Source organism: Zea mays, chromosome 9 (genome assembly GCF_902167145.1).
Source record: "Zea mays cultivar B73 chromosome 9, Zm-B73-REFERENCE-NAM-5.0, whole genome shotgun sequence".
NCBI lineage: Eukaryota > Viridiplantae > Streptophyta > Magnoliopsida > Poales > Poaceae > Zea > Zea mays.
Genome location: NC_050104.1, coordinates 116,991,023 through 117,017,487, shown reverse-complemented (window position 1 = coordinate 117,017,487; position 26,465 = coordinate 116,991,023). Strand labels below are relative to the sequence as shown.

Below are 26,465 nucleotides of genomic sequence, written 5' to 3'. Positions count from 1 at the left end.
AGATTCCCTTTGAACAAGATGATCGCTGATGTGCTGAAGAAGTTTGGGATCTACCTTCATCAGTTAACTCCTAACGCTATCGTTAGGCTTAGTGTTTATATTTGGGCTCTCCGAAGCCAAGGGGTGGAACCATTTGCCGAAGGTTTCTGCCGAGTGCATGAGCTTCATTACCAGACCAAGGCTAGAGGAGATGGGCTACATGAAAACTTTGGTTGCTACAATTTTGCCTACCGCAAGGCTACAAAGTTTCTAGTGATCAGTTACCATAGCAAGTGGCCAGCTGGTTGGAAGTCTGAATGGTTTTACGTCAAAGTTGACGAAGATAAGGAAAAGCTGGTTCAGAGTCCGTTAGAGTTGATCTTCGGAGAGACTAGACCCACGTGTAACATGACACCAGAGGGTCCAACCCAAATTGCTCTGGCTGAATTTAGAGTTATTTCGGAGCACATCAGCACTAGGGACCTAGTGCAAGAATTTTTGGCTTTCAAAGTGTTTCCAACTATGAAAGAGTGGGCCATGCCGAAGCTTGAAGGAAAAAAGAAGGAAAGGGAGCTTGTTCGGTTGCCTTACCATTACAAATTCAAGAAACATTTCAAAGTACCTTGCCAAGAGTGGCTGGACACAATCGAAGTAATGTGCAATGAAATACTTGGCAATTACTCTAAAAAAGAAGATCAGTTGATGACCGCAGCCTTCGACACCCGTCCGAAGCGAAGGTTAAACCGAGTAATGGATGCACTAGGCTTTGAATATCCTGATTATGAGCGGCTAGACAAGGGTGCCGAAGGACAAAAAAGGAAAAGAGTGGCTGATGTTCTGAATAAAGACGATGAAGAACAACCAAAGAAGAAAAAGCTGGAACCTGAGCCAAAAACAGGTGTTTCAAAGAAGAGAAAAGCTTCGACTCCGAAGCAAAAAGCAATTGTCGAAGAAGAAAAAACTGCTGCATCACCCTCTACGACCGATGGGGAGGAAATTTTGAAGGTAATGACTGAATCCTTGCATGTCAAGCTGAGTCCATTAGGGCCATATCTGACGAAGCTTTTTTAGAAGGACAAGGAGCCCGCGAAAACGAAGAAGGCGGGTAGGCCAAAGAAGCAAAGAATCATTACAGTGACAGAAGGCATCGAAGGGACACCACCACAAGCTTCAGCTCCGAAGGCCCCAACTGTTGAGAGCACAACAGCTACTGAAGCTACAAATTTCGAAGCTGCCGGAGCCGAAGACATTAATTTAGAAAGCATGGTTGCTGATATAGATAAAATACTATTAAACATGGTCGCAGAAGAAGCTGCCGCAGCCACCGAAGAGATTACAGCCTCAGAGTCCGAGAGAAAGAAAGAAATAACCGAAGACCCTTCGGAAGATGAAGCTTTTATGTTTCAAAACTTAGTTGGTCAAGAACTGACAAAAGCTGAAAAAGAAGAACTGAAAGAATATGCAATATCTTGCGGATACCGGCCTGGAGCACTTCTCTTCGGTGGCATAGATGACGAAAGGTTAGGCTGCGTGCGGGATCAAACTGGTGCAAAGGTTATCGGTACTCTATCAAAGAGTATCGGTTTCCCGAAGCTCGAAACAGATATCAGCCGCTACCGACGACAGCACATCGTCGGTAGTTTGTTTTATTCCAATTTCAAGGTAAACAACTTTTCTCTGACTTTTATTATTTTTAGTAATGAAGATGTTTTTTAACGAAGGTTGTTTGTGTACAGAGTATGCTGCTGAGCAAAGCTTTGAAAATGCAGCAGGACTTGGAAGATAAAAAGCACGAAGTTATAATTGGAAATTTGGAGAGCAAGATAAAAGAGCAATCAACTATTATTGAGAAGAAAGACTTCGAGCTTCGGTCAACCGAAGGCTTACTGGCGGAAGCTGAAGCTAAAATAACAGAATTAAATATGAAACTTCTCTCACAATCAGAAAGCTTTGATCAAGAAAAGCAGAAGCTTAACGCAAAACTTGAGGCCGAAGTCCAAAAAAGTTCAGACTTGAAAGAATCATTGACGAGCCTTCAGAATAAATGTCTGGAGTTCAGCAATCGATGCGTTCAACGGCTGAATCAGGTGTTCTATTTTGTTGGAGCCAACAACGAGAAATTTACTCCTTCGGCTGAAGACCTGCCAGGTGACTTTGAGCATATCGAAGGTGAAGTTGATGACCTTGACGAAGTAATAGCTGGACATGGTGACTTCTGTGCCCTGGTAGCTTCTCGGGGCACAACTGTTGCTTTTCTGAAGTCTGGCTGCGAACATGGAAAGATTATCAATAGACCCAATTTCAACTTATCACCAGCAGATTTGGATAACGTTCCCAACCTTGCCCGGAGCATAGCCAATAGATTTATAAAATTGGTATGGACAAAAGGTGGACGAAGCAAAGCTGGTGATGAAGCTCGAAGTCACCTTAAGCCGGTAACAAAATCATACCTTGTACTTACCTCTTCCTTCAAAATTGAATTTCGCTTACAGTACTTTAATATGTACAGGATGACGAAGCCGAGGCCGAAGCTGAGGAGTAAAAAGACGAAGCTCCATGGACACAGACGAGGCTTGAATAGTCTATAGAAAAAACTCAAAAACTCTTGTAATAATTTGTGTAAAGAATGATGTAATTAAATTTTACTTCGTGGACCTTGTCCATACCTTGTAATATATTCTTACCTTTTCGTCACTGTGTAAAGTGCTTTGATGTGAACGAAATCAGTATTTTTGAGCCGAAGGCGAAAAACACCTTCCCTTCTTTTCGTACATAGCGAAGCATAAAACTGCTTCTTTTTTTCCTTTTTTCCGAAACCTTCTCTTTAGAACCGAAGTAACTGTTTATGCTATGATGATGATGATCCTATGTATGTCTAAATGAATGTTTATGAATGCAAATGTATGATGTAATGTATCTTGCAAATGAATGTCCAAACCCACACATACGAAGCCATAACCAAAGCCTTCGTTCCCTTAGGAACAACCAAAGTCTCTTTGCCGTTTATTTTTCGGCATCACCGCTTATTTTTCGGTGTATCAACGCTGACTTTTCGCTATAAGTTTTGCATTCCCTTAGGAACGTCTTTTGAACTTCTTCGCCTTATACTTCGGCGGTATCGCGTTGACTTTTCTCGATTCGCCTTATACTTCGGCGGAATCAGCGTTGACTTTTCGCTGTAAGCTCTGCATTCCCTTAGGAACAACTTTTGAGCAGAAAACTTACGCTGCACTCCCTTAGGAATGGCTTTTTGTAGCTTCGTCGTGCTCTGCATCCCTTAGGGACGTCTTTCGAGCTTCTCCCTGTTTTTTCTTTTCTCTTTGCACTCGATGGTGCATGCTCAGCTTTTTACATTTACATCTTTGGGGGATATTGCTCTTGTAGAGCTGAAATAAGAAAAAGAGAAATTACATGCTATGGCCCCATTAAAAACCTTTCTCCCCCTTTGGAAAGGAAAAGGGTGCCATAGGAAAAAATAGGAAAAATAAAAAAGATTACACCAAGCTACACATAATATCGCCGAAGCTCATCCGCATTCCAAGATCTAGGAATGTCGTTGCCGTCCATATCCTTCAATCTGTAACAACCGGGTCTTGACGAAGATACTACCAGAAAAGGTCCTTCCCATTTTAACTATAGCTTGCCTACTGTATCTGGGTTGGCAACTCTCCGAAGTACCAAGTGTCCTGGCTTGATATTTTTTAACCGAACTTTTCTGTCACGCCATTTTATTGTTTCGGCTTGATATTTATTGATATTCTCCACAGCCTGAAGCCTGATCCCTTCTATAGCATCTTTTGCCACAGAATAATCAGCTTCGTCCTTTGCCGAAGCCACTGTTCTTATTGATCCCGCTCTAGCTTCTTCTGGGGTTATTGCTTCGTCACCAAACAACAATTTGAATGGTGTAAAGCCTGTTGACCTTGACATTGTTGTATTGTGGCTCCACACCACTTTGATTAATTCGTCTGGCCACTTCCCCCTGGGCTGGTTGAAGATTAACTTCATTATTCCTGTCATTATAATGCCATTAGCTCTTTCGACAAGTCCATTTGACTCCGGATGCCTAACCGATGCAAAATGGATCTTCGTGCCAATTTGTCCACAAAACTCTTTGAAAGCTTCAACATCAAACTGTGTTCCGTTGTCCACAGTAATAGCCTTCGGCACTCCGAAGCGACAGACAATATTTTGCCAGAAAATTTTTTCGACAGTGACCGAAGTTATTGTGGCTAAAGGTTTCGCCTCAATCCACTTAGAAAAATATTCTACCGCCACCACAACATATTTTAGATTTCCTTGTGCTGGTGGAAGTGGGCCTAGCAAATCAAGGCCCCACCTTTGCAACGGCCAAGTGGGTTGTATTAATTGAGTCAAAGACGAAGGCTGTTTTTGATCTCTTGCACATTTTTGACAGCCTTCGCATTTTTGGACTAATTCTGCTGCATCCGAAGCTGCCTTCGGCCAATAAAATCCTTGACGAAAAACTTTTCCTAGCAAAGGCCTAGATCCGATGTGAGAACCACACAGGCCTGCGTGTATTTCCTTCATCAATTCTATACCTTCAGCTCTGGATAAACATTTGAGCAATGGAGAACAAACTCCACGTTTATATAACTCCCCTTTTATTATTACATATGGTCGGGCTCTTGCCTCTATTCTCTTATTATAAGCTTCGTCATCTGAAAGGAAATTGCCCTGGAGAAAAGACATGATCTCGGTTCTCCAATCTTCGCTATAAACAGGAGATATATTAAGCACTGCTCTTTCAAGAAGTTCCACCGAAGGTGCTTTTATTGTTTCAAAGAATACATCCGAAGGTAAAGGCAGCCCCTGTGCCGCTGACTTGGCTAGCAGATCAGCGTGCTCATTTTCTCCTCGTGGGATATTCTTGACAGAAAATCCTTCGAAGGAAGCTTCAAGCCTCCGAACTGTATCCAAATATTTCTCAAGCTTCGGATCTCTTGCTTTACAACTCTTGTCAACATGATCAGAAATAACTTGGGAGTCAGTTTTGAGAACCTCCCTTCTTATCCCCATTGCCTTCAACTTCCGAAGCCCCAAAAGCAATGCTTTGTATTCAGCAATATTATTTGTGCAACTGAAATCAAGTTTCACTGCATAGCATGTTCTAACTTTGGAAGGTGCCACTAAAACAGCAGCCGCACCTGCCCCGAAGGTTCCCCAGGAATCGTCGCAGAACACTGTCCAAGCTTCGGCATCTTTACTTGCTTCTTCCTCCTGAGCCCCTGGCGTCCAGTCAGCGATGAAGTCTGCTAACGCCTGGGACTGAATCGAAGATCTATGCACATAATCAATGCTGAATTCGTTGAGTTCCGTAGCCCACTTTCCAATCCTTCCAGTAGCTTCTCTGTTCCTCATAATATCCTTCAAAGGCTGTGATGAAGGAACAATTATATGGTATGCTTGAAAGTAGTGTCGAAGCTTCCTGGAGGCCATTAAGACATCATATAGCACCTTCTCCAATTCTGTATAGTTTTTCTTTGACAAACTGAGAACTTCGGAGACAAAGTACACTGGGGCTTGCTTTTTAATTTGTCCTTCAAGCTTCTCCTGGACAAGTGCCACACTCACTGCAGAGTGCGAAGCTGCCACATACAGCAGCAGAGGAGCCCTTGGCGCTGGTGGAGTTAGCGTCGTTAGATCGATCAGATACTGCTTCAGCTCTTCGAAGGCTTTCTGCTGAACTGATCCTCGTTGAAAGACTTCGGCCGACTTCAGCACTTCAAAGAATGGTAAATTTCTCTCTGCTGATCTGGATATAAATCGATTCAAAGATGCCAATCTTCCTGTCAGCCGCTGAGCCCCCTTCTTTGTACTTGGCGGCTCCATCCGAAGAATGGCTTCAATTTTGTTTGGATTAGCCTCGATTCCTTTTGTTGAAACTAGACAACCAAGGAATTTTCCCTTCTTTACTCCGAAGACACATTTTTCTGGATTCAACTTTAGGCCAGCTTGTCTAAAGTTAGCAAATGTTTCCTGTAGATCAGCAATATGATTTTCTTGCTTCATGCTTTTTATTATGATATCATCAACATATGTTAGCACATTTCTGCCTATCTGAGAATGAAGGACTTTCGTTGTCATCCTGCTGAAGCTTCCTCCAGCATTCTTGAGCCCCTCAGGCATCCGAAGGTAACAATATGTACCACTGGGGGTGATGAAGCTGGTTTTCGGCTCATCTTCCTTCTTCATCCAGTTTTGATGATATCTTGAATAACAATCTAATAGACTCATGAGCTCTGACGAAGCTGCTGCATCTACTAGAGAATCTATCCTTGGTAATGGAAATTCATCCTTTGGACAAGCCTTGTTGAGATCAGTAAAATCAATGCACATTCTCCATTTACCATTGGCCTTCTTCACCATAACAGTGTTAGCTAGCCATTCTAGATATTTTACTTCTCTGATGACTCCAGCGCTAAGAAGTCTTTTCACTTCATTCCGAGCACCTTCGGCTTTGTCATCAGACATTTTCCGAAGCCTCTGCTTTCTGGGTCTGAAGGATGGATCAACATTGAGTGAGTGTTCAATAACATCCCTGTTGACACCACAGAGATCATTAGCTGACCATGCGAAGACATCTTTATTGTTGAACAGGAACCTTATCAGGGTTTTCTCGTGCTCCTCAGACAATTGAGATCCTAGCAGCACCCTCTGCTCTGCTATATCTTCACATAAAAGCATGGGCTTTGGCTGATCAGCCGAAGCAGCCTTCTCCCTTCTGTACTTGTATTGCTCACAAGCTTTGGCCCCATCTATGTTATGGATTGCTTTTGAATCTGTCCAGTTTCCTTTGGCCCTTCTGGCAGCTTCCTGACTTCCATAAATAGTAATAGGCCCTTGATCCGAAGGTATCTTCATGCAAAGATATGCTGGGTGAAGAATTGCTTCAAAAGCATTGAGTGTCCCATGACCAATGATTGCATTGTAGGGGTACTCCATGTCGACAATATCGAACACAACTTCCTCAGTCCTTGTATTGTTCACAAATCCGAAGGTCACTGGCATTGTGATCTTGCCAAGCGCTACAATCTGCCTTCCTCTGAAACCACAAAGAGGGTGTGTAGCATCATGAATCTTATCCTCTGGCTCTTGCATCTGTCTGAAGGCCTTAGCAAATATAATATCCGCTGCACTGCCTGTATCAACCAGAACATTGTGGACCAGAAATCCTTTGATGACACAAGAGATAACCATAGCATCATTGTGAGGGTAATCCTTGAGCTGAAGGTCCTCTTGGGAGAAGGTAATTGGGATGTGAGACCATCTTGACTTGATGAAAGGTCCTTGCACCCCGACATGCTGCACCCTTCTCTGTGCCTCCTTCTTCTGCTTCTTGTTGGCTGGCTCTGAGCATGAACCGTCTGTTATCGGGAGTACCAGCTTCGGAGCCGAAGCAGCTCCAGTTTGATTGTTGAGCGAAGCCATCAGCTCAAAAAAAGTGGAAGTGAGTTCGTCGGAGGTGGGCGCCAATGTTGGGGACTTGTTCTCAAATGCTATAAATTAAGAACAAGGCAACACAAAAATGTTAAGTATTAATGCCCTTCGTCCGCTGAAGCATTATCTCCCCAAGGATTTAATGAGCTTCGGACGAAGGTCATGAGTAAAATATCACGAAGGTCACACCTTCGTGATCAGACTTATAAAACAATATGGAATAAAATATAAAACATGAAACATTATAGAAAGATATACTAAAATAGATAGCACTATTCGCACATTTTATTATGTGAACTTAAATATTAAAATACAGTATTCAAGTACATTTATACCTTCGTCTTGGCAGAAAACAATAATTCCAGCGTAATGTGTCAGCAGCTACAGGATTGCGTGAACAGTACAGGGGTACTGTTCATCTATTTATAGGCACAGGGCGCAGCTTGTGTAAAATTACATTTATGCCCTTTCAATCGACTATAATAATGACACAAAACATTGCAGGTCTTTTAAGTCATTTCATCTTTAAGTCGGTTCACCCCTTCGTCTTGAGATCTGTCACCGTGCCGAAGCTTTATATGTGACAGCTTCGGCGCTGCTTCTGATAGGATCTGCCGAAGGTGTTCTGATAAGTTCAATTTATTTGAAGTAGAAGTTAAGAATCAACATGATCTAAAGATCAAGATAGTGAGACCTAACCGTGAAGGAGAGTATTATGGATGTCATATACTATATGTACAAGTACCTGTACCTTTCAAAGTTCCTCCAAGATAGTGCCATAGTAGCCTAGTACTCAACACAAGGCAAGTCTCAATAGAATGGGTAGCAGAAAGAAGAAACCACCCCTTGATTAATATGGTGCAAACTATGTTGAGTTACTTTAGTCTACCATTGATTCTATGGATGGAAACCTTAAAAAACACCATCCATATACTCAACAGAATTTCTAGTAAATGAGTGCTCGAAACCCCATATGAGTTATGGATCGGGAGTAAGCCCAAGTTGAACTCTGTACATATTTAGGGTTGTCTAGCTGAAGCAAGATTTTAAATCTTAGATAAGGCAAGTTAGATGAAAGAATAATAAGTTGCCATTTCATTGGTTACTCTAAGAAGTCAAAAGGATAAAGATTTTACTATTTAGACAAACATACTAAGTTTGTAGAAACAAGACATGCAATATTCTTAGAGAATGAAATGATCAAGGGGAGCATGGTACTACGAGAATAGTGTGTTAGAGGCAGAGCTTTAGGCAAATCCCTGGGGCATTTCACCTTGTTTTTCCCTTGTGAGCCGCCTATGTAAATCCACGATCTTTAGGCAAATTTGAATCAATCATCGCTCCAGTGAGTAACGTATTTTTTGGACTTGTAATAATAGCCTTGTCCAGTAGCGAAGTACTAACTTCTTTACTTTGCTTGCCCTGTCCGCCTTTCAGGAAGCCTACTTGGCGATGAACAAGACTTTGAATTGAAGGTCGAGTAAACTATTCGAAGGATCGCCGATTCAGTCCTCTTTTTTTATGTTGTAGAGTCCGTAACTGGTCTTTTCTTTGGGAATGGTAACCTTACCCCGTGGTCAAACTCTTGTCTTGTGGGTGGTCAATCTCAAACTCTTTATTAATATAGGCGGATATTCTAAGAAGGCTAATAATCATTCTCAAAAAATCCTTGCCTAAATCTGCGCCATCTGTGTCCGTCTAGTGAAGATAGCTAATGGATTCCTCCCCAAGCTTCTTTCTTATTAGTTGCCTCAGCACCCGAGTAATAGACAGTGGGACTAGTTCTTAGTAGGCAAGCACCTCCTTGAGTGTCCAGTGTCAAAAGAATGCCAGGACCAGTCGATCCATCCAAGGTGAATGAGCCGCACGAACTGCTAACTACAGATATCATTTGCTCCTTGGTTTAGACTTTAGAACAGCACTAGATCTTAAGTATAAGTAATTGTGGGAGCAGACCTCCTAAAGCACCAGACCATTTTATGAACCAATTGCAAGTAAAAGTAGTCTTTGCAGCAAGTTAAACAATAGTATCACAAGTTCACAACTATGAATGCTCACACTCAGGATAGACGCCCAGCTTTATTAAGAAAGCCAAAGTTCATACAATAAAAAAGGAAATAAGGAAAGCAGGGGACACCTGCGTTACAATGAGGTAATCTGACTTATAACGACTCCTGAACAACTCAAACACTAGAAAGCACTAGTATCACCAAACCAACAACTGAGCTTTCGACAGACGGACTTAGTCTTTCTTCAGGTCCCGCTAACCTAGTGATGTAGAAGATTAGCGCCGGATGGCACAAGGCGCTTTGCTGTGCAGCCTCTCCACAGAATTTTGCTACATGCTGTGATGGTGGAACTGTCATTTTGGGGAAGAAGAAAGCCGCCCCCTTTTGCGGCAGAGTGGGCAGCATCGCTTTCCCTCGCGTAGCTTCGATGCCATGAAAAAGCAGAAAAAAGACAAGAAAAAGAAAAAACAGTATCTTTTGGATTCCTGCCATTAATTACAGGAAAACGAATTGTGGAGCTGTAGGCTTCAAAGTAAGGGGAGGACCGAGATTATATACCCAGCAGCAGCGCGGGATCGAAGGGCTTGGTTGGAAGGTAAGTTGGTGGTAGGTTGGGGGTCTTTCCCGCGTGATAGGCTTGGCGCTTCCCGCCTGATAGATAACCACCACCACCTTTTACATGCAAGACTGCCATGCGGCACGAATTTCACGGTAGGTACAATCCTGATAAGTTTGCAGCAGTTGAGTCATGCCTTTGTAAACAAACCTTTCCCACCTTTAACAAACCGATCCAAAACCAAGAAAGAAAGAAAAGAAGGAATTTTAGCACAAGGTTCGCCAGACTTGCTTCTCGCTGCGCTCGATCAAAGAAAGATAAATCGAACAAGAGCTGCGCTCGACCAAGAAGTCATGGGGCTAGCTCGAACGATATAAAGATGGAATCAGCAGTGTCAAAAGGTACTTCAACCAAAACAGAGTAGCATGGCCGGGCAGTATTCGAAGCCTGTGTTCTCCCGAATAGCAATAGAATATTTTCTGACGGTATTTTCATTTTTTCAAGTGCTATTGCCTTCTCGGTATCGTTTTCTTCAAGAAGGGAAGGAATCGGGGGTTCCGGGCAAGACTGTTTGGCTCTATGTTCAGGAAAGGAATGCCCTCAGGGAAGAAAGAGGAAAGTAGCATAGCAGAGAAAAGAATCTCTGTTCTCAGTCTAAGTAAGCCCGTCCTAGCAATAGTGGCTGAAGCTGGTCTCGATCTCGAACTCAAACTGATGCCTAGCTGCCTCCATCTCCGCTTCCTTCTACTACCAGCGTGCGCTCATCCCTTGCTTGTTCTTTCAGGACTGAGTATGATGAAATATTTGGAGATCTGACTTACTTTAGTCCGTATCGTCGGTCTACTTCTGACAAGCAAAAGGCATAATATCCCCAATGAGTCAGGAATAGAAGATGCCAACGTGTTGAGACCGACCTAAAGATCTTGTCAAACAATACAGGCTTTCTTCCAAAGAATATCCCACTTTGTTGGCTGGCCTGGGAAATCTTCCTAGCCTTGACTGTCGTTGCGTTTAACGAGCTTGACAAAACTACCTCCCCGCTTCTCAAAACAAGGCAGATTAAGGGAGAATGCCATCTTTTTCGTAGATAGTCAGAGTTCGAGCTACTGGACTGGCTTCGGCTTCTTCCTTCGAGTTAGAGTGCCCAATGCTAATATTCTCAAATGCCTTAACCGTAATTTTCGTTGATTCGTTTAGACTTCATCCTATATACGCTTATGGACAGGCAGAAATGAACGGATACCATTCTCCAGAGCCAGAGATAGTAGCTTAATTAGCTTAGGTTTCAATCCTAACGCACGAGAAGAAAAACGAAAAGCATGGGACTTCCAGTACGATAGGGCCGGACCTCAATGGTCCTTTATGTCTGAAGCGGATGTGAGCGTGGTCAACCGAATCTGAGCCGTGTGCACTGCCATGCCAGGCGTCGGAACGCTAATCGGAGCACATAGAGTGGGCAGTGGCAAAGCAGTCATCGCGCGTGTGTGTATCTCTCCCCGAGAAGAGGCGCATGGGGTAGCGAGGCAAATCGTGTTTCATCAAATGTGACATGTCTTGAGACGTGCGGGGATCATAACAGCAGTACCCCTTGTGCTGATCACTATAGCCAACGAAAATAAATGACTTTTTTCTCAAAGGATTGACTTTGGCCACACCGTCTTGATCAAAGAGCTCGGGTTACACAAATCTCCCTTCTTTGTGTACTGGAACAGCTACCACTTCCTTTTCCTTTTCCTTATCCTTAGAACAGCACTAACTTACCGCTCTCTATACTATATAAAAATAAAAGAAAGAGAATAGCTCCATAACAAAAAAAATAGTGAACTGCCATGAATTACACACACGCTAGTAGTGGCTTGGCTCGGCTAGAGGACTACAGCAGCCGAAGCCGTGATTTGTATGGTATGTCTTGCCCTCAATGTCTGGTTGGTTGGTAAGTCACTAAATCCCTATCTCCCGGTGGTCGAGTACCCCCGACGCGTCGAATGGGTTGTTTAGTCTGACTTCTTGTGCTGGCCCGACATCATTCTGTCTCCCGCATTCTCTCCTTTCATCGGTTTGTTTTTTTTACTTCGCTTCGCGATTAGAGTTGTACGCATCATGCATGGGAATCCTTCCGTCCTTGATGTTAACGCTCTCGTGCGTAGGTCCCGGGTCAAAGGCATCTCGAAGGAAGCTGCTCCGCATATGCGATCACCTCCATGTACATACAGATGAGGGCTCCAACGCCTACTGTACAATCATGTGGGAAGTGCATCCTGCACACCAGAAAGTAAGTGGCGTACGCCACACCCCCTCCCCCTGTACCTACACCCATTGAAACGTTTATTGTCTGACAATCTCTGACGCGACGCACAACGCCCCATGCAAATCCCTACGTCGGTCGATCGATGCGCACAGAAGGAGAGCTTGTCCATAACGAAAACGCGTATGTTAAGTAAAGTTATGTTAAGTAAAGTAAAGTAAAGTAAGGACAGCAAGCCAGTAATGAGAATAAGCTCTTCATCTTAGTTTCCGCTTTCAGACAAGTACAACGTCCACTTTTCTCATATTTGCAAATTGCAGATCTTAATCTTAATAGGATGTTGGCTAAAATAAGGGAGGGATCGGATCCAAATACGCAGTGCAAGATGAATGGCCGAAAGAAAGATTAGAAAGTATGCCCTCGATTGGGCTGTGACCGACACACTCACATTGAGTCGCCGATACAGGTAGTGGTCAGTCTGCGCAAAGCCATAATACCAGATATCGGAAAGCGAAGCGTGGTGCTAACATGACTAAAAAAATGATTCGGAAATCTGGAACAAAGAGAAGTTAGTAAATAGGCCTTTTGGGAAGCCCTTGATCGAGTAGTGAAAGCATTTGATCCATCAGATCAGTGCTTGATCTTCTACTTATACTTAATAGGTTCAAGACCTAAATAAAGGAATGAAAACAGCTGCAAGATCCACTTACTTCTTTCTCTTAGTCAGCTCTATCTCATATTGCCTACGAGCTCTCGTAGTATCTCAAAGCAGTATCGAATAATGAAAAGAAGGAAAGCTCTATTGAATAAGCCAAGGATAGAGAGAGGCCCCTTAAAGAACTATTTGAGAAAAGGAATATATCTCCAGGTTATTCATTCAATCCTAATTTTCAATCTCGCGAATTCAATAAAAAGAACTCAAGGCTGCGACATCCACTTTAAGACTAGTTAAAAAGAAAAGGTTCCACCCTTCTAGTTAGACAACCGATATGCGACATCATACTTAGTATGGGAGTTGCCGCTGATCTGCGACATCAATAGATAAGCATGGTATGCGAATATGTGTTGTTGATCTCTGCATCGCGATGCTACTTTCGTAGGGGAGAGCAGTCAGTCCCCACCAAGGTGGGTCTAAGGGCTTTTTTGGGGGGGGGGGGGGTAATTTCGCTTCGTTCATCTTCAAGTGCCGACAGTTTCTATTCCCGAGTGTGAAAAGCCAGTACTGGATAGACGGTTTAGATACGTCACTGAGTGCCCCATGGGTCATCTTGTTTCCTATTTATTGGAAGCTACATAAAGCATCCCTATATTAAGATGAAGTAAGAAAGCATCAGTCCTCTTTTTTTCTGTCTTCTATGAAAGAATGTAGCTCGCTCTTTCAACCCTCTGCGAAACTGTTTGAGTTTTAGCATTGACCCCATTTCCTTTTGATCGTATTACGCTTGACTCGCTGCAAAACATTTCGCTTTCTGCGCTCGCTCGTACGTGGTTTACACTCCTTGCCTTTCATCTGACTTTTCCATCGGGCAATTGTTTGTTTTCAACTGGATTGGATTCCAAAGCAAAGATAGGCAACTTTCACTTGAAAGAAAGGAGCTTCAGAACTATTGTATTCCACCGAATAAGAATAAGAGCAAGAAGGGGCTATCTTTGTGAAGGGACCGGCACCAGAAAGTAGATCATATGGCCTTTCTTTCGCAAAAAAATAAAGTAAAGCCAGAAATGCAGCAAAGCAAGTCGTCTTTGGTTTGGAGCGAAATTCCCGGATGTATAGGCTTGATCGAGTGCCTTACCTGAAATCGACGATCTAAAGTGGGTTCTTTAGCTTGCTCCGACAGAGGTCTCCTTCTCCCTTAGCAGCGAGACCAGTCCCTACCTCTTTTCAAGAAATCTTATGCATCAGACCCATGCCCCACGTTGATGCTTCTTGCCTTCCCACATCATGGCCACCATAAATAGTGTGTTGTGAGGGGAGGATGATAAGACTTTAATCCATGGCGTGTTGTGAGGGGAGGATGATAAGACTGCGAATGAGCAGGTGTGGCCACCAACACAGATAAGCCCGTGCAGGCCGAGCACTGGCTCTGCCTCTAGGACAACCTAAGGGTTTTGTCATAAGAAGAAAAGAAAATCTAGGATGGCACTTAAGGAAGTCCATTTATGGATTGAAGCAAGCTTCTAAAATAGTGGTATTTCAAGTTTGATGAGACTATAAGAAAGTATGCTTTTGAAGAAAACAAGGAAGACAATTATATTTATGTAAAGTTTAAGAACATAAATTATTTTTTTCTAGTTCTATAGGTAGATGATATTATACTGGCTTGCAGTAATAAGAACCTTCTGCTAAAACAAAGAAGTTTCTTTCCTAAAATTTTGGCATGAAAGACATGTGGGAAGCCTCATATGTACTAGGAATATAAATTCACAGAGATAGAAATAAAGGTATATTAGGAGTATCACGAAAGCATACATAGAAAGTATATTGAAGAGGTATGATATGCACAAATGTAGGTCCTCGCCTACCCCAATAGTCAAAGGTGATAAGTTTAGGAATTATTAGTGTCCCTAGAACCAGTATGAGATAGATCGGATTAAGTCAGTACCATATGCTTTAGCGATTGGAAGCATTGTGCATGCTCAAATATATACTTGCCCAAACTTAGCATTTACAACAAGGATGATTGGCGAATATCAAGTTAATTTAGGCATAAAGCACTGAAAGACAATTAAAAAGACTCAGATATTTACAAGGAATAAAGACCTCATGCCCACATATAGAAAAACAAATTCCCTTGAGATAGCCGGGTATTCAGACGTTGATTGGACATGTTGTGTAGATACATTGGAATCCACTTCTTGAAACATCTCCACACATACTAGGGGCTATGTTGGGGACTTGTTCTCAAATGCTATGAGTTAAGAACAAGGCAACACAAAATATTAAAGGTTAATGCCCTTCGTCCTTCGAATCATTATTTCCCTTAGGATATAATGATCTTCAGACGAAGGTCATGAAGGACATACCTTCATCATTGCAGTATACATTAATGAAAGGAGAAGTATGTAAAACATAAGAAACAACATGAATGATTATGTAACATTATTAACTCATCTTATATTATATGATCATGAATAAACAGGAATAAGGTACAATTACATTTATACCTTCGGCTTGACAGAAGGAAATAGTACAAGCATGATGCACGAGCGGGTACAAATCAGCGTGAACAGTACGAGGGTACTGTTCATCTATTTATAGGCACAGGACACAGTTTGTGAGAAATTACATTCATGCCCTTCATATTTACTATTGACTTATGGACAACTATATGAGGACTAAATAGCCTTTTCCCCTTTAAGTCGGTTCCTTTTTTCGCCATTTAGCCGAAGCTCCTTTGCTCGTAGCTTCGAAGCAACACCAGCCTTCATCATAACCATGCTCTTCACATTGTGCATACTTTTAACCCGAGTCCGAAGGTACCTGTTCATATGTCACACTTAAAAGACATTGTTAAATCGTGTTTTTGAGGACCTTCGGAGGATGAAGGCCCCCAACAGTAGCCCCTCGCAGTATTAATTTGTTAAGATAATGAATTTAGACTGCGACATGGACGAAGGACTTAAGCCGAAGGTCCAAAAAAACACCTTCCCTTTGCTAGAATAGCAACAGTCAATGACAAACGGGGTCCTCCAATTTGGAGCGCACTGGGCGTATAAATAGGAACTCATACTGACTGCACTTGATACACAGCTTGTGCCATTCGCCTTATTTTCTCAATTTTATAGCTCTTGCTCAATAGCGCCTGATAGTTTTTCAAGCTCTTCGAGCCTCGATTTAGAAAATGCGTTTTCACCATTTCTGAAGAAAAGATGCCTCAAGACAAGAAGATTGCTGCTGAGACGAAGCTGACTGAAGAGGAGAAGCTTTTTGAGGAGAAGAAGGTTGTGAATCCTTACATTGCTGGATTTATTGAGTCGATGGCAAAAACAAATACAGAGAAGATTACTAAGGAGATACTAGAAGGCCTGTCTGAAGATACTGGTGACAGTGATAGCTATGATGTGGAAAGTGGAGGCGAAGATTCTGAGGATCGGCCCTGGAGGCCGAGTCATTCAATTTTCGGAAAATCGCCATCAAACAAAGTCATCTTGAGAACATGAGGGGAAGGTACTTTCGGGATATGTCTATTGTGAGGGCTGGCGGAGACAACAACGTTCCTACCTCTGAGGAGAACGAAGTCATGATTTTCCGAAGCTTCTTCAAGGCTAGGCTTCGGTTCCCTTTGAGTAAGTTTGTAGTTGAAGTGCTGAAGACCTACCAAATCTTCCTTCATCAGATCACCCCCGAAGCCATAATAAGGCTGGGGATTTTTGTTTGGGCAGTAAGGAGCCAAGGGTTAGAGCCAAGCGCGAAGTGCTTCTGTAACATGCACAAACTACTATATGAGACGAAGGACATGGGTAAAGAACAGTACCATAACAACTTCGGTTGTTATGGATTTATCGCCCGTCCCAACGCAAGCCACCCAGTGCCAACATTTCGGAAGAGATGGCCCGGAGCTTGGATGGAAGAATGGTTTTATGTGAAGAACGACTTGACAGCGAGGGAAGACATCAAGGAGATTATCATGCGCCCCATCTGGTCCCGCTTCGGCCTCCAAAAGCTGAAGGTCGAAATTGATGACACCTCCGAAGCGTGTCAGAAGGCCTTCAGTACTGTCTGTTCCTTCATCGGCACAAGAGATTTAATTCAAGAGCATATAGCATTCAGAGTATGGTCGCTTGTAGAAAGCTGGGAAATGCCGAAGGAGACCATCACCAAGTCTAGCGAAGGTGACTTGGTCCGGCTGAAGTATACATTCAGGTTTCGGGATAAGTTCGATGAACCGAACGATGACTGGCTAAAATGCATCGAAGCTACAAGTGATGAACTGCTTGGAGCTTATTCCAAGGCAGAAGATAATGCGCTATCTGCAGCCTTCGAAGGTCGGGGAAAAAAGAGAACGAACAGAGTTTTTGATGCCATCGGCTTCGTCTACCCCGACTACCGCTACCCGCTGTGGGGATAGGGGAAGAAGAGAAAAGCTGCTGCTCTGGCCGCCCTAGCTGAGCCTGTGCCGAAGGCTGCGGGCAAAAAGATGAAGGTTCTTACCCACCGGCTGCGTTACATTGAACCGGCTATGATACCTGAATTTGGCGAAGGGGCCTCCTCGGCCGCCAAAGGAAAAGAAACTATTCCTCCTGCGCAAAGGACTGAAGAGCCATCTACAATGCCGAAGCTACCTTCAACTGAGCTAGCTGAGACGAAGACTGATAAGGGTAAGGCTGAAGAGTCAAATATTGAAGAAATAAAAGTGCTAGAAATTTTGAGCCCTTCATCAGAGGTAACAGTGTCGAAGGCACAAAAGGGTTCTACCGCAACTCCCAAGAGGAGAAGGATGGCGAATGTACTAGATGTGTTAGAAACAACAAAGACCTTGAACTCTTCGAAAGCGCAAACCGAAGCTGAAACAAAGCAGGTAGAAGTTGAAGCTGCAGTAATTCAAGCTGATACAGAAGTTAGGCCTTCAGAGCCTTCTGAGACAGAGCCTGTCGTAATTGAAGAAAAGGCGAGAGAACAAGTTGCGCCTGAAAAGGTTGAAGCTCCTGCTTCCGAAGCTTCAAAAGAAAGCACTGATTACATCATTCGCCATGCTTCGGGGAAGAGACTTTCTCAAGCAGAAAAGCTGGAAGCACTACACTATGCTCAAAAATTAAAATACCCAAAGGGGGCATTAGTGTTTAATGGCAGTGGGGAAGAAGATTTTTTGTACTGCCTCCCGGATAGTAAAGAGATATCCGTTTGCCGGGAGATAGGGAGAAGCATCAGATTCCCGACGCTGGAAGTTGGCCTTTCAGTCTTATCGAAGGATGAGCTTGCTGACAGCTTAGCGTATAATAGCATGAAGGTATAAGATCTAATTTTGTATTTGAAAGCGAAATATCTTATTTGTCATACTTAATTATGTCCTCCTGTTGCAGGGCTTAATTCTTAGCAATGCGCTCAGAGCTCAGAAAAACATTGAGGAAGAAGGATATACGATGGCTCTGAACAACCTTCGTTCAGAGGTAATCGAACTAAGAAATGAAGGTCTTGAAAAAGACAAAATCTTGATTTCACTGGTAGACAAAGTAAAAGAAGATGAAGCTAGTTTCAAGGCTCAAGCTGAAATTCAAAAGAATGAAATTGAAGACCTTTGGAAACAGCTAGCAGAAGCCAAACAAAAATGCGCACTCGCAGAAACTAACCAAGAGATCAACGAATATTGGAAGAACTATTTGGATAAAACTGTTGAAGAACTTCGCACATCCAAGGAAAGGTGTTTTGAAAAATCCTTGGAATGTGTGAAGTAAATAAAAACTAGCTTCGCTAATGTGGACGTTATTCTACCGAAGAAAACTTCATACGAGGCGACCCTGAAGGCGTTATCGAATGGATAAGTCGGGAGGCTGATAGCTTCGAAGAAATCTTAAGTGATCGAGGGGATGTTTGTGCATTTTCTAGTGCGCGTGGGATTTCAGCTATCTTGGAGAATGCGGGGTGCAATCACATTAAAACCATGGCCCAAGTCGAAGCTGCCTTCTCCACTGACGTCACGAAGGATCCTTCAGCTGAAGCAACCTTGATGGGCGGAAAATTTTATAATGATGTGTGGGAGAATGGTGGCCGAGAAATGGCTCATGAAATTATGAAGAAAAGTGAAAAAGACATCCATGAGGCCCGAGCTGAAGCAAGACGAGCTGAAGAAGCTGCTGAGCGTGAAAAACGTATAGGTAATATCATTTGATACTGAGCTTCGGAATCTGTTTTCGTAGCTTCGGACTAATTAATTTTTTCACTGTAGCTGAATTATCTCCGCCACCGGAACCATTCGATCCCCTGGCCGACCCAGAAACGAAGAAAGCACTGGAGATCATCAATATGGCCGAATCTATCGTAGACGAAGTCGTTAACAAGTTGCTAAATGAAGTTGAGGAGAAGATCCTGAAAGAAGACTAGTATTTATTGTAAAAACAATTTTTGATGATCAATGTAGCTTTGCCGTAATAAGACTGTAATATTCGATGTGTATATCTTTGAATTTAATATGTAAATTATTTGGTAATCACTTCTTTGCGATGCATGAAACTTTTATATACATACCGTTTTTGAGCCTTCGGCGAAAAAACACCTTCCCTTCTTTTCATGCTTCGTAAAGAAAAAAGATCCATGCTTCGTGAAAATATCCATGCTTCGTAAGAACATCCAAGCTTCGTGAAAATACCCATGCTTCATAATAACATCCAAGCTTCGTGAAAATATCCATGCTTCGTAAGAACATCCAAGCTTCGTAAACAAGAGATCCCTTCTTTTGCGACAGAGCTGATGAAGCTGTATTTCTCAGCTTACTTTGTGCCTTAGCAGATTTTCATTTTTTTAAAGCATTCTCCGAAGATCAACTTCGTATCCAATTCGTGTCATTGGTGCGATATAATGTATGATGTGATGCTATGCGAGATGATGTGATGATATGATGCAAAGAATGATGCTGATGTCGAAGATGCACACCCACACGCCCACACTGAAACACACAATCTCTGCGTCCCCTTAGGAACGATTGGTATCTCTTTGCCGTTTATTTTTCGGTGTAAGTTCTGCATTCCCTTAGGAACGTCTTTTGAACTTCTTCGCCTTCTATTTCGGCGGTATAAGTTCTGCATCCCCTTAGGAACGTCTTTTGAACTTCTTCGCCTTATATTTTGGCGGTATTTGGCTCTGCATTCCCTTAGGAACGACTTTTGAGCAGGAAACTTACACTGTGCTCCCTTAGGAACGACTTTTTGTAGCTTCGGCAAAACTTACGCTGCACTCCTTTAGGAACGACTTTTTGTAGCTTCGGCGAAACTTTCACTGCGATTTTTAGCTCTGCATTCCTTTAGGAACGACTTTTGAGCTTCGACAATTTTTGAACTTCGTAATTCTTTGAAGAAGATATATTTCATTTTGATAAACGTGAAACTATTACAAGAAATTAAAACTAGTTCTACATTGTTTGTTCCTTATTGAAAAACAAAATGACATAGAACATGAAAGTATTTCAGAGGTAGGATATCGCTCAATAAATGTGCTTTGATTCTGGCACAGTACTGTTGACTGTGCAAGCTTCGGATTCCTCCCTGACTTCACGTTGCTGTTGAGAGTACTGGCGCCCTTCTGGCTGGCTTCGAGAATAGGTCGGCTGTAGTGGTGGTGGGGGTGGGAGTTGTGGCCAGGAAGCCTGAGAGTGGCTAGCCGAAGCAACAGAAGCTGTGGGATGATTGCCCACATACTCTGTTATGTTGGGAGAGTGGCACGAAGCAGTGTGCAAAATCTACTTTGGCTGATTCTGCCGAGCTTCGGCTTCTGCGATCTTCTTTTGCTTCTGAATAGTAATTTGGCACATTATTGTAGTATGGCCTTTGTCCTCACCACAGAATAAGTAGTAGATCTTCCTGGGCTGATCCCCAAATCTTCCTCCGAAGCCCCTGGCGCCTCTGCCCCTTAGAGCTGGTGGCCTGAAAGAGCTTTGTTGTTGCCCCGAAGATTGTGAGGTGTATTGTGACCTCTGAAGCTGGCTCCCTTTGTCGTCGTTCTGACTAGAGCTGTGGATCGACCTGACATGCCTCGGGTGGATTCGTCCTCCGAAGCCCCTGGTCAGCTCAGAGAATCTGTAAGCTTCCTCCCTTCTTTGGCGGAAGTCGTTGTCAGCCCAAATGTACTCATTCATCTTCTGAAGCAGCTTCTCCAGGGTCTGTGGGGGCTTTCTGGCGAAATATTGAGCAGTAGGTCCTGGCCGAAGACCCTTGATCATGGCCTCAATGACAATTTCATTAGGCACTGTAGGCGCTTGTGCCCTCAGTCGCAAGAACCTTCGGACATATGCCTGAAGGTATTCCTCATGGTCTTGCATGCACTGGAACAGGGCCTGAGCCGTGACTGGCTTCGTCTGAAAGCCTTGGAAACTGGTCACCAGCATGTCCTTGAGCTTCTACCACGATGTGATTGTCCCTGGCCGAAGAGAAGAATACCATGTCTGGGCCATGTTCCGGACTGCCATGACGAAGGACTTAGCCATGACAGCTGTATTACCTCCATAAGAGGATATTGTTGCCTCATAGCTCATCAGAAATTGTTTTGGGTCTGAGTGCCCGTCGTACATTGGTAGCTGAGGTGGCTTATAAGATTGCGGCCATGGGATAGCCTGCAGTTCTGCTGCCAAGGGAGAAGCATCATCAAAAGTAAAGTTATCATGATTAAATTCATCATACCATCCATCTTCGTTGAATAAACCTTCCTGACGAAGCTCCCTGTGTTGGGGCCTTCGGTCTTGCTCATCTTGAGCAAGATGACGCACTTCTTCAGTAGCTTTGTCGATCTTCCTTTGAAGATCGGCCAGCCGAGCCATCTTCTCCTTCTTCCTTTGCACTTGTTGATGGATGATTTCCATGTCCCTGATCTCTTGGTCCAACTCCTCCTCCTGGAGTGTTGGACTGGTGGCCTTCCTCTTCTGGCTTCGAGCTTCTCGAAGAGAAAGAGTTTCCTGGTTTGGGTCCAGTGGCTGCAGTGCAGCAGCCCCTGGCGCTGAAGCTTTCTTCGGTGGCATGACGAAGGTCAGAACTTGCCGAAGGTGGTCGAATGAGGTCACCGGACGGTGGGCGCCAATGTTGGGGACTTGTTCTCAAATGCTATGAGTTAAGAACAAGGCAACACAAAATATTAAAGGTTAATGCCCTTCGTCCTTCAAAGCATTATTTCCCTCAGGATATAATGATCTTCAGACGAAGGTCATGAAGGACATACCTTCATCATTGTAGTATACATTAATGAAAGGAGAAGTATGTAAAACATAAGAAACAACATGAATGATTATGTAACATTATTAACTCATCTTATATTATATGATCATGAATAAACATGAATAAGGTACAATTACATTTATACCTTCGGCTTGATAGAAGGAAATAGTACAAGCGTGATGCACGAGCGAGTACAAATCAACGTGAACAGTACGGGGCTACTGTTCATCTATTTATAGGCACAGGATGCAGCCTGTGAGAAATTACATTCATGCCCTTCATATTTACTATTGACTTATGGACAACTATATGAGGACTAAATAGCCTTTTCCCCTTTAAGTCGGTTCCTTTTTCCACCATTTAGCCGAAGCTCCTTTGCTCGTAGCTTCGGAGCAACACCAGCTTTCGTCATAACCATGCTCTTCACATTGTGCATACTTTTAACCCGAGTCCGAAGGTACCTGTTCATATGTCACACTTAAAAGACATTGTTAAATCGTGTTTTTGAGGACCTTCGGAGGACGAAGGCCCCCAACAGGCTATTTCTAGGAAGAGCTACAAACATGTAGTCATTGCATTGATGACAATGCACACTAAGTTTGTGACAATATATGAGGCAACTGGACATGCAATGTGGCTAAAGAAACTTGTACCCAACTTAATCATGATTGATAACATAAAAACCCACTAAATATATACTAGGACAATGAGCCATTAGTATTTTACTCCTCCAACAAGTTAAGTGAGGCTATCAAGCACATTGACACCAAGCATTATGTTGTTAAGAAGAAGGTCCACAATCAAACTATTAAAGTTGAGCATATAAGAACCTATAAGAGGTTAGCTGATTCGCTCACAAAAGGCTTTCTACCTTGTGTGTTTAGATAGCTTGTAGCTGACACGGGATTAAAGGAAATCCTATGACTTTAGATCAAGAGGCTATCAGATAAACATCTCACAAGGTTAAAAAGATTACCCCACCTTAAGATAAAGAGACATGCTATAGTCAATGAATTTGGTGACATATAATTGGTCTAGGTAATACATTGTGCTTGATATTGATTTATCAAAGGGTGGAGCATAGGGAGTCAAGAACAAAGCAAGCCAGAAATAAAAGGGGAGAATGTTAGATGTGTCCTTGGACTCGATAAAGTGACCAAGTTAGGATCAAATACATGCCCTAATCAGGGGCACAAACCCTCTCCATGGTTGTGGCCATGCCGGTAGGCCTAATGAATCTATGCCGACAAGCACTAACACTTCGGTTTATAGCTCAATCAGTTCGACTCCTCAAAGAGGAGAGGAGACACAATAGGATGAAGGTATACAGATCTCCAAGGCAACGTTGATACCGTCTATGACATTGACATGACCAACACTCATCTTGGACCTGAAGGTGTAACTCTAGAGATGGCAACGAGCACGTGCCCGCAGGGTATTGCTTACCCAAACCCGTGCCCGTTAGGATAAACTACGCCCGCTAAGAAACCCGTACCCGTTGTCGGGTATCGATTGTTTCCCAAACCCGTACCCGCACGGGTGGCGGGTACCCGCGGGCTACCCATGCTCAACAACCAATAGAATATAACAAGCATAAGATTGAGGCAATAATACATAAGAAACATCAACAATAAGACTGATAGAGTGGTCAATGTTAAGCGTTTCACAAATCATAACACCATTGATCACATCAGACATCAGATGTTCACAGCTAGATTAATATCCAGTTAGTGTCCACCACCCCTAGCATGGCTTGACTAGTTCACCACATTAAACATTCAAAGTTCCAAATCAACACATACAATATGCTTACAACATAGGTGCACATCAGCAGATGTGAAAATCGCTCCCAAAAGCACATCTGTTACAAGTTCATTACAAGTTCACCATTGAGTAATAACATGAGAACCAAAAGATCCATATCAATTGTTCATGAGAGCTAAAAGGTTCATGTCAATTGATACTTGTACTTGACTTGTTCACTTTATGTCAACAGCCAAAAGGTTAACGCCACCTAAATCCTTGAAATGAAAATGTCAAAGTGCAAGTTCATATTGACGAAAGAAAGCACATGAGTTATTTATCAAATATCAAGATATAGAGTACATAAAGAAAGAAAAATATTGTTGAACATGAAATCACCTGGAGGCCCTCTTGCATGTCTTGGAGACAGGACCAAAAGGTGGTAGGTTGTTTAGTTTTCTCATCAACTGTAAAGCATAAATAAATTAGTTTATATCCATAACATTACAATTTGCCAAAATAACATGCACAAATTAACACATTCCAGATATACCTTTGTATTTGTTCCGAAACCAATCTTGAGAACACATGAGAGCCTCCAACATCTTCGAAGTAAGCCTACTGCGATGCTCACTAAGTACTCTACCACTAGTGCTGAAAGCAGCTTCTGAAGCAACAGTTGTAATAGGGATAACATATATGTCTCTTGCAATCCTTCTTAAAATAGGAAACCGAGTTCCAACTACCTTCCACCAATCTAAAACATTGAAGTTTTTGGTTTGCATGTTCACCATTTCCTCATCCAAGTACTGGTCTAGATCAGATTTGAGCCCCATGCTTGTTGGCCTTCTACTTGCAATACGAGCACTAATGTCAGATAAGAAGTCATCACTGTTTCCAACTGATGGTGTTGATGACTCATTGTTCTCAATATTCTCAGTTATATGGTACTCATTCATCAAATCAGCTAGCAAGTTCTTCACATTAGCAACTCTATCTTCACATTCACTACCGAACACACCAAGTAAGTCCTCATAACAGATCAACAGGACTGTAGTTTTGAATCGAGGATCAAGAATAGTTGCAATGCCCATGAGCCCATGAGCACGTATCTGATGAATGATTATTTAATGGGCAATAAGATAAGATATATTCTGTTGGGGACTTGTTCTCAAATGCTATGAGTTAAGAATAAGGCAACACAAAATGTTAATGATTAAAGACCTTCGTCCTTCAAAGCATTATCTCCCTTAGGACATAATGATCTCCAGATGAAGGTTATGAAGGACGTACCTTCATCATCTCAGTATGTGATAATGAAAGGCAAAGGCATATAGAACATGAACAATAACATAAACAATCATATTGAATCAATATATTATTTTATATTATCATTATCATATCATGGACAAACATAAATAACAGTAAATTACATTTATACCTTCGGCTTGACAGAAGGTGTGAGCTCAAGAGTGACATGCGAATGAGTACAAGTCAGCGTGAACAGTACGATGTCACTGTTCATCTATTTATAGGCACAGGACGCGGCCTGTGTAAAATTACATCCATGCCCTTGATATTTACTATTGACTTAAGGACAATCTATCGAGGATTAAATGGCCTTTTCCTCTTTAAGTCGGTTTCATTTTCCACTGCTGAGCCGAAGGTTCTTCACGCGTAGCTTCGGAACTGGTTCATCCTTCTCCCAGACCACACTTTTCATATTGTGTATAGCTTCATTCCGAGGCCGAAAGTCCCTGTGAATGTATTATACTTGGAAAACATGTTAGTTGTGTTTTTGAGGACCTTCGGAAGATGAAGGCCCCCAACAGTAGCCCCTCGTAGTATTAATTTGTTATAACAACGAATTCAGAATGCGACGTGAACGAAGGCCTTAAGTCGAAGGTCCGAAAAAACAGCTTCCCTTCGCTAGAATAGCGAAAGTCAATGACAAACGGGGCCCGCCAAGTTGCAAAGCGCTAGGCGCATAAATAGGAACCCGCAGTGGCAGCATTTGATACGCCATTTCTGCTGCTTGCGTTATTTTCTCAAATTTTTAATTCTCGCTTAACAGCTCTCGCCTGATTTTCAAGCTTCGGTTTAAAGACGTGCTTGTTCCATATCTGTGGAGAAGAAGATGACTGAGGAGAAGAAGATGACTGAGGAGAAGAAGATAACTGAGGAGAAGAAGCTGTATGAAGAGAAGAAAGTTGCAGATCCTTTTATTGCCTAGTTTTATGAGTCTATGGCAAAGATGAATACAGAGAAAATTACTAAGAAGATAATGGAGGGTTTGTCTGAAGATTCTGATGATAGTGATAGTTATGATGTGGAGAGTGGAGACGAAGATTCAGAGGACCGGCCCTGGCGGCCAAGCCATACCATCTTCGGAAAATCGACCATCAAGCAAAGTCATATTGACACCATGAGAGAGAGATATTTTCGCGACATGTCTATTGTGAGGGTTGGAGGAGACAACACTGCCCCTGCTGAAAGGGAAATGTACCCTTGGGACATTTCTATAAGATTTTGGTGATTAAGTGCTACACACAATTGCTTTGAGTAATATTTGTGCCAAAGACTTGAGAAGTGCAAATAAAGAGTAAAGGTATGTTTC

The 26,465-nt window shown here is 42.7% G+C and overlaps 1 pseudogene; it reads right to left on the bottom strand.

The window, feature by feature from the left end:
* LOC109942602 (uncharacterized) overlaps window positions 1-24,942 on the bottom strand; it is a 51,775-nt pseudogene extending 26,833 nt beyond the window's left edge.
* Window positions 24,943-26,465: the final 1,523 nt, after the last annotated feature.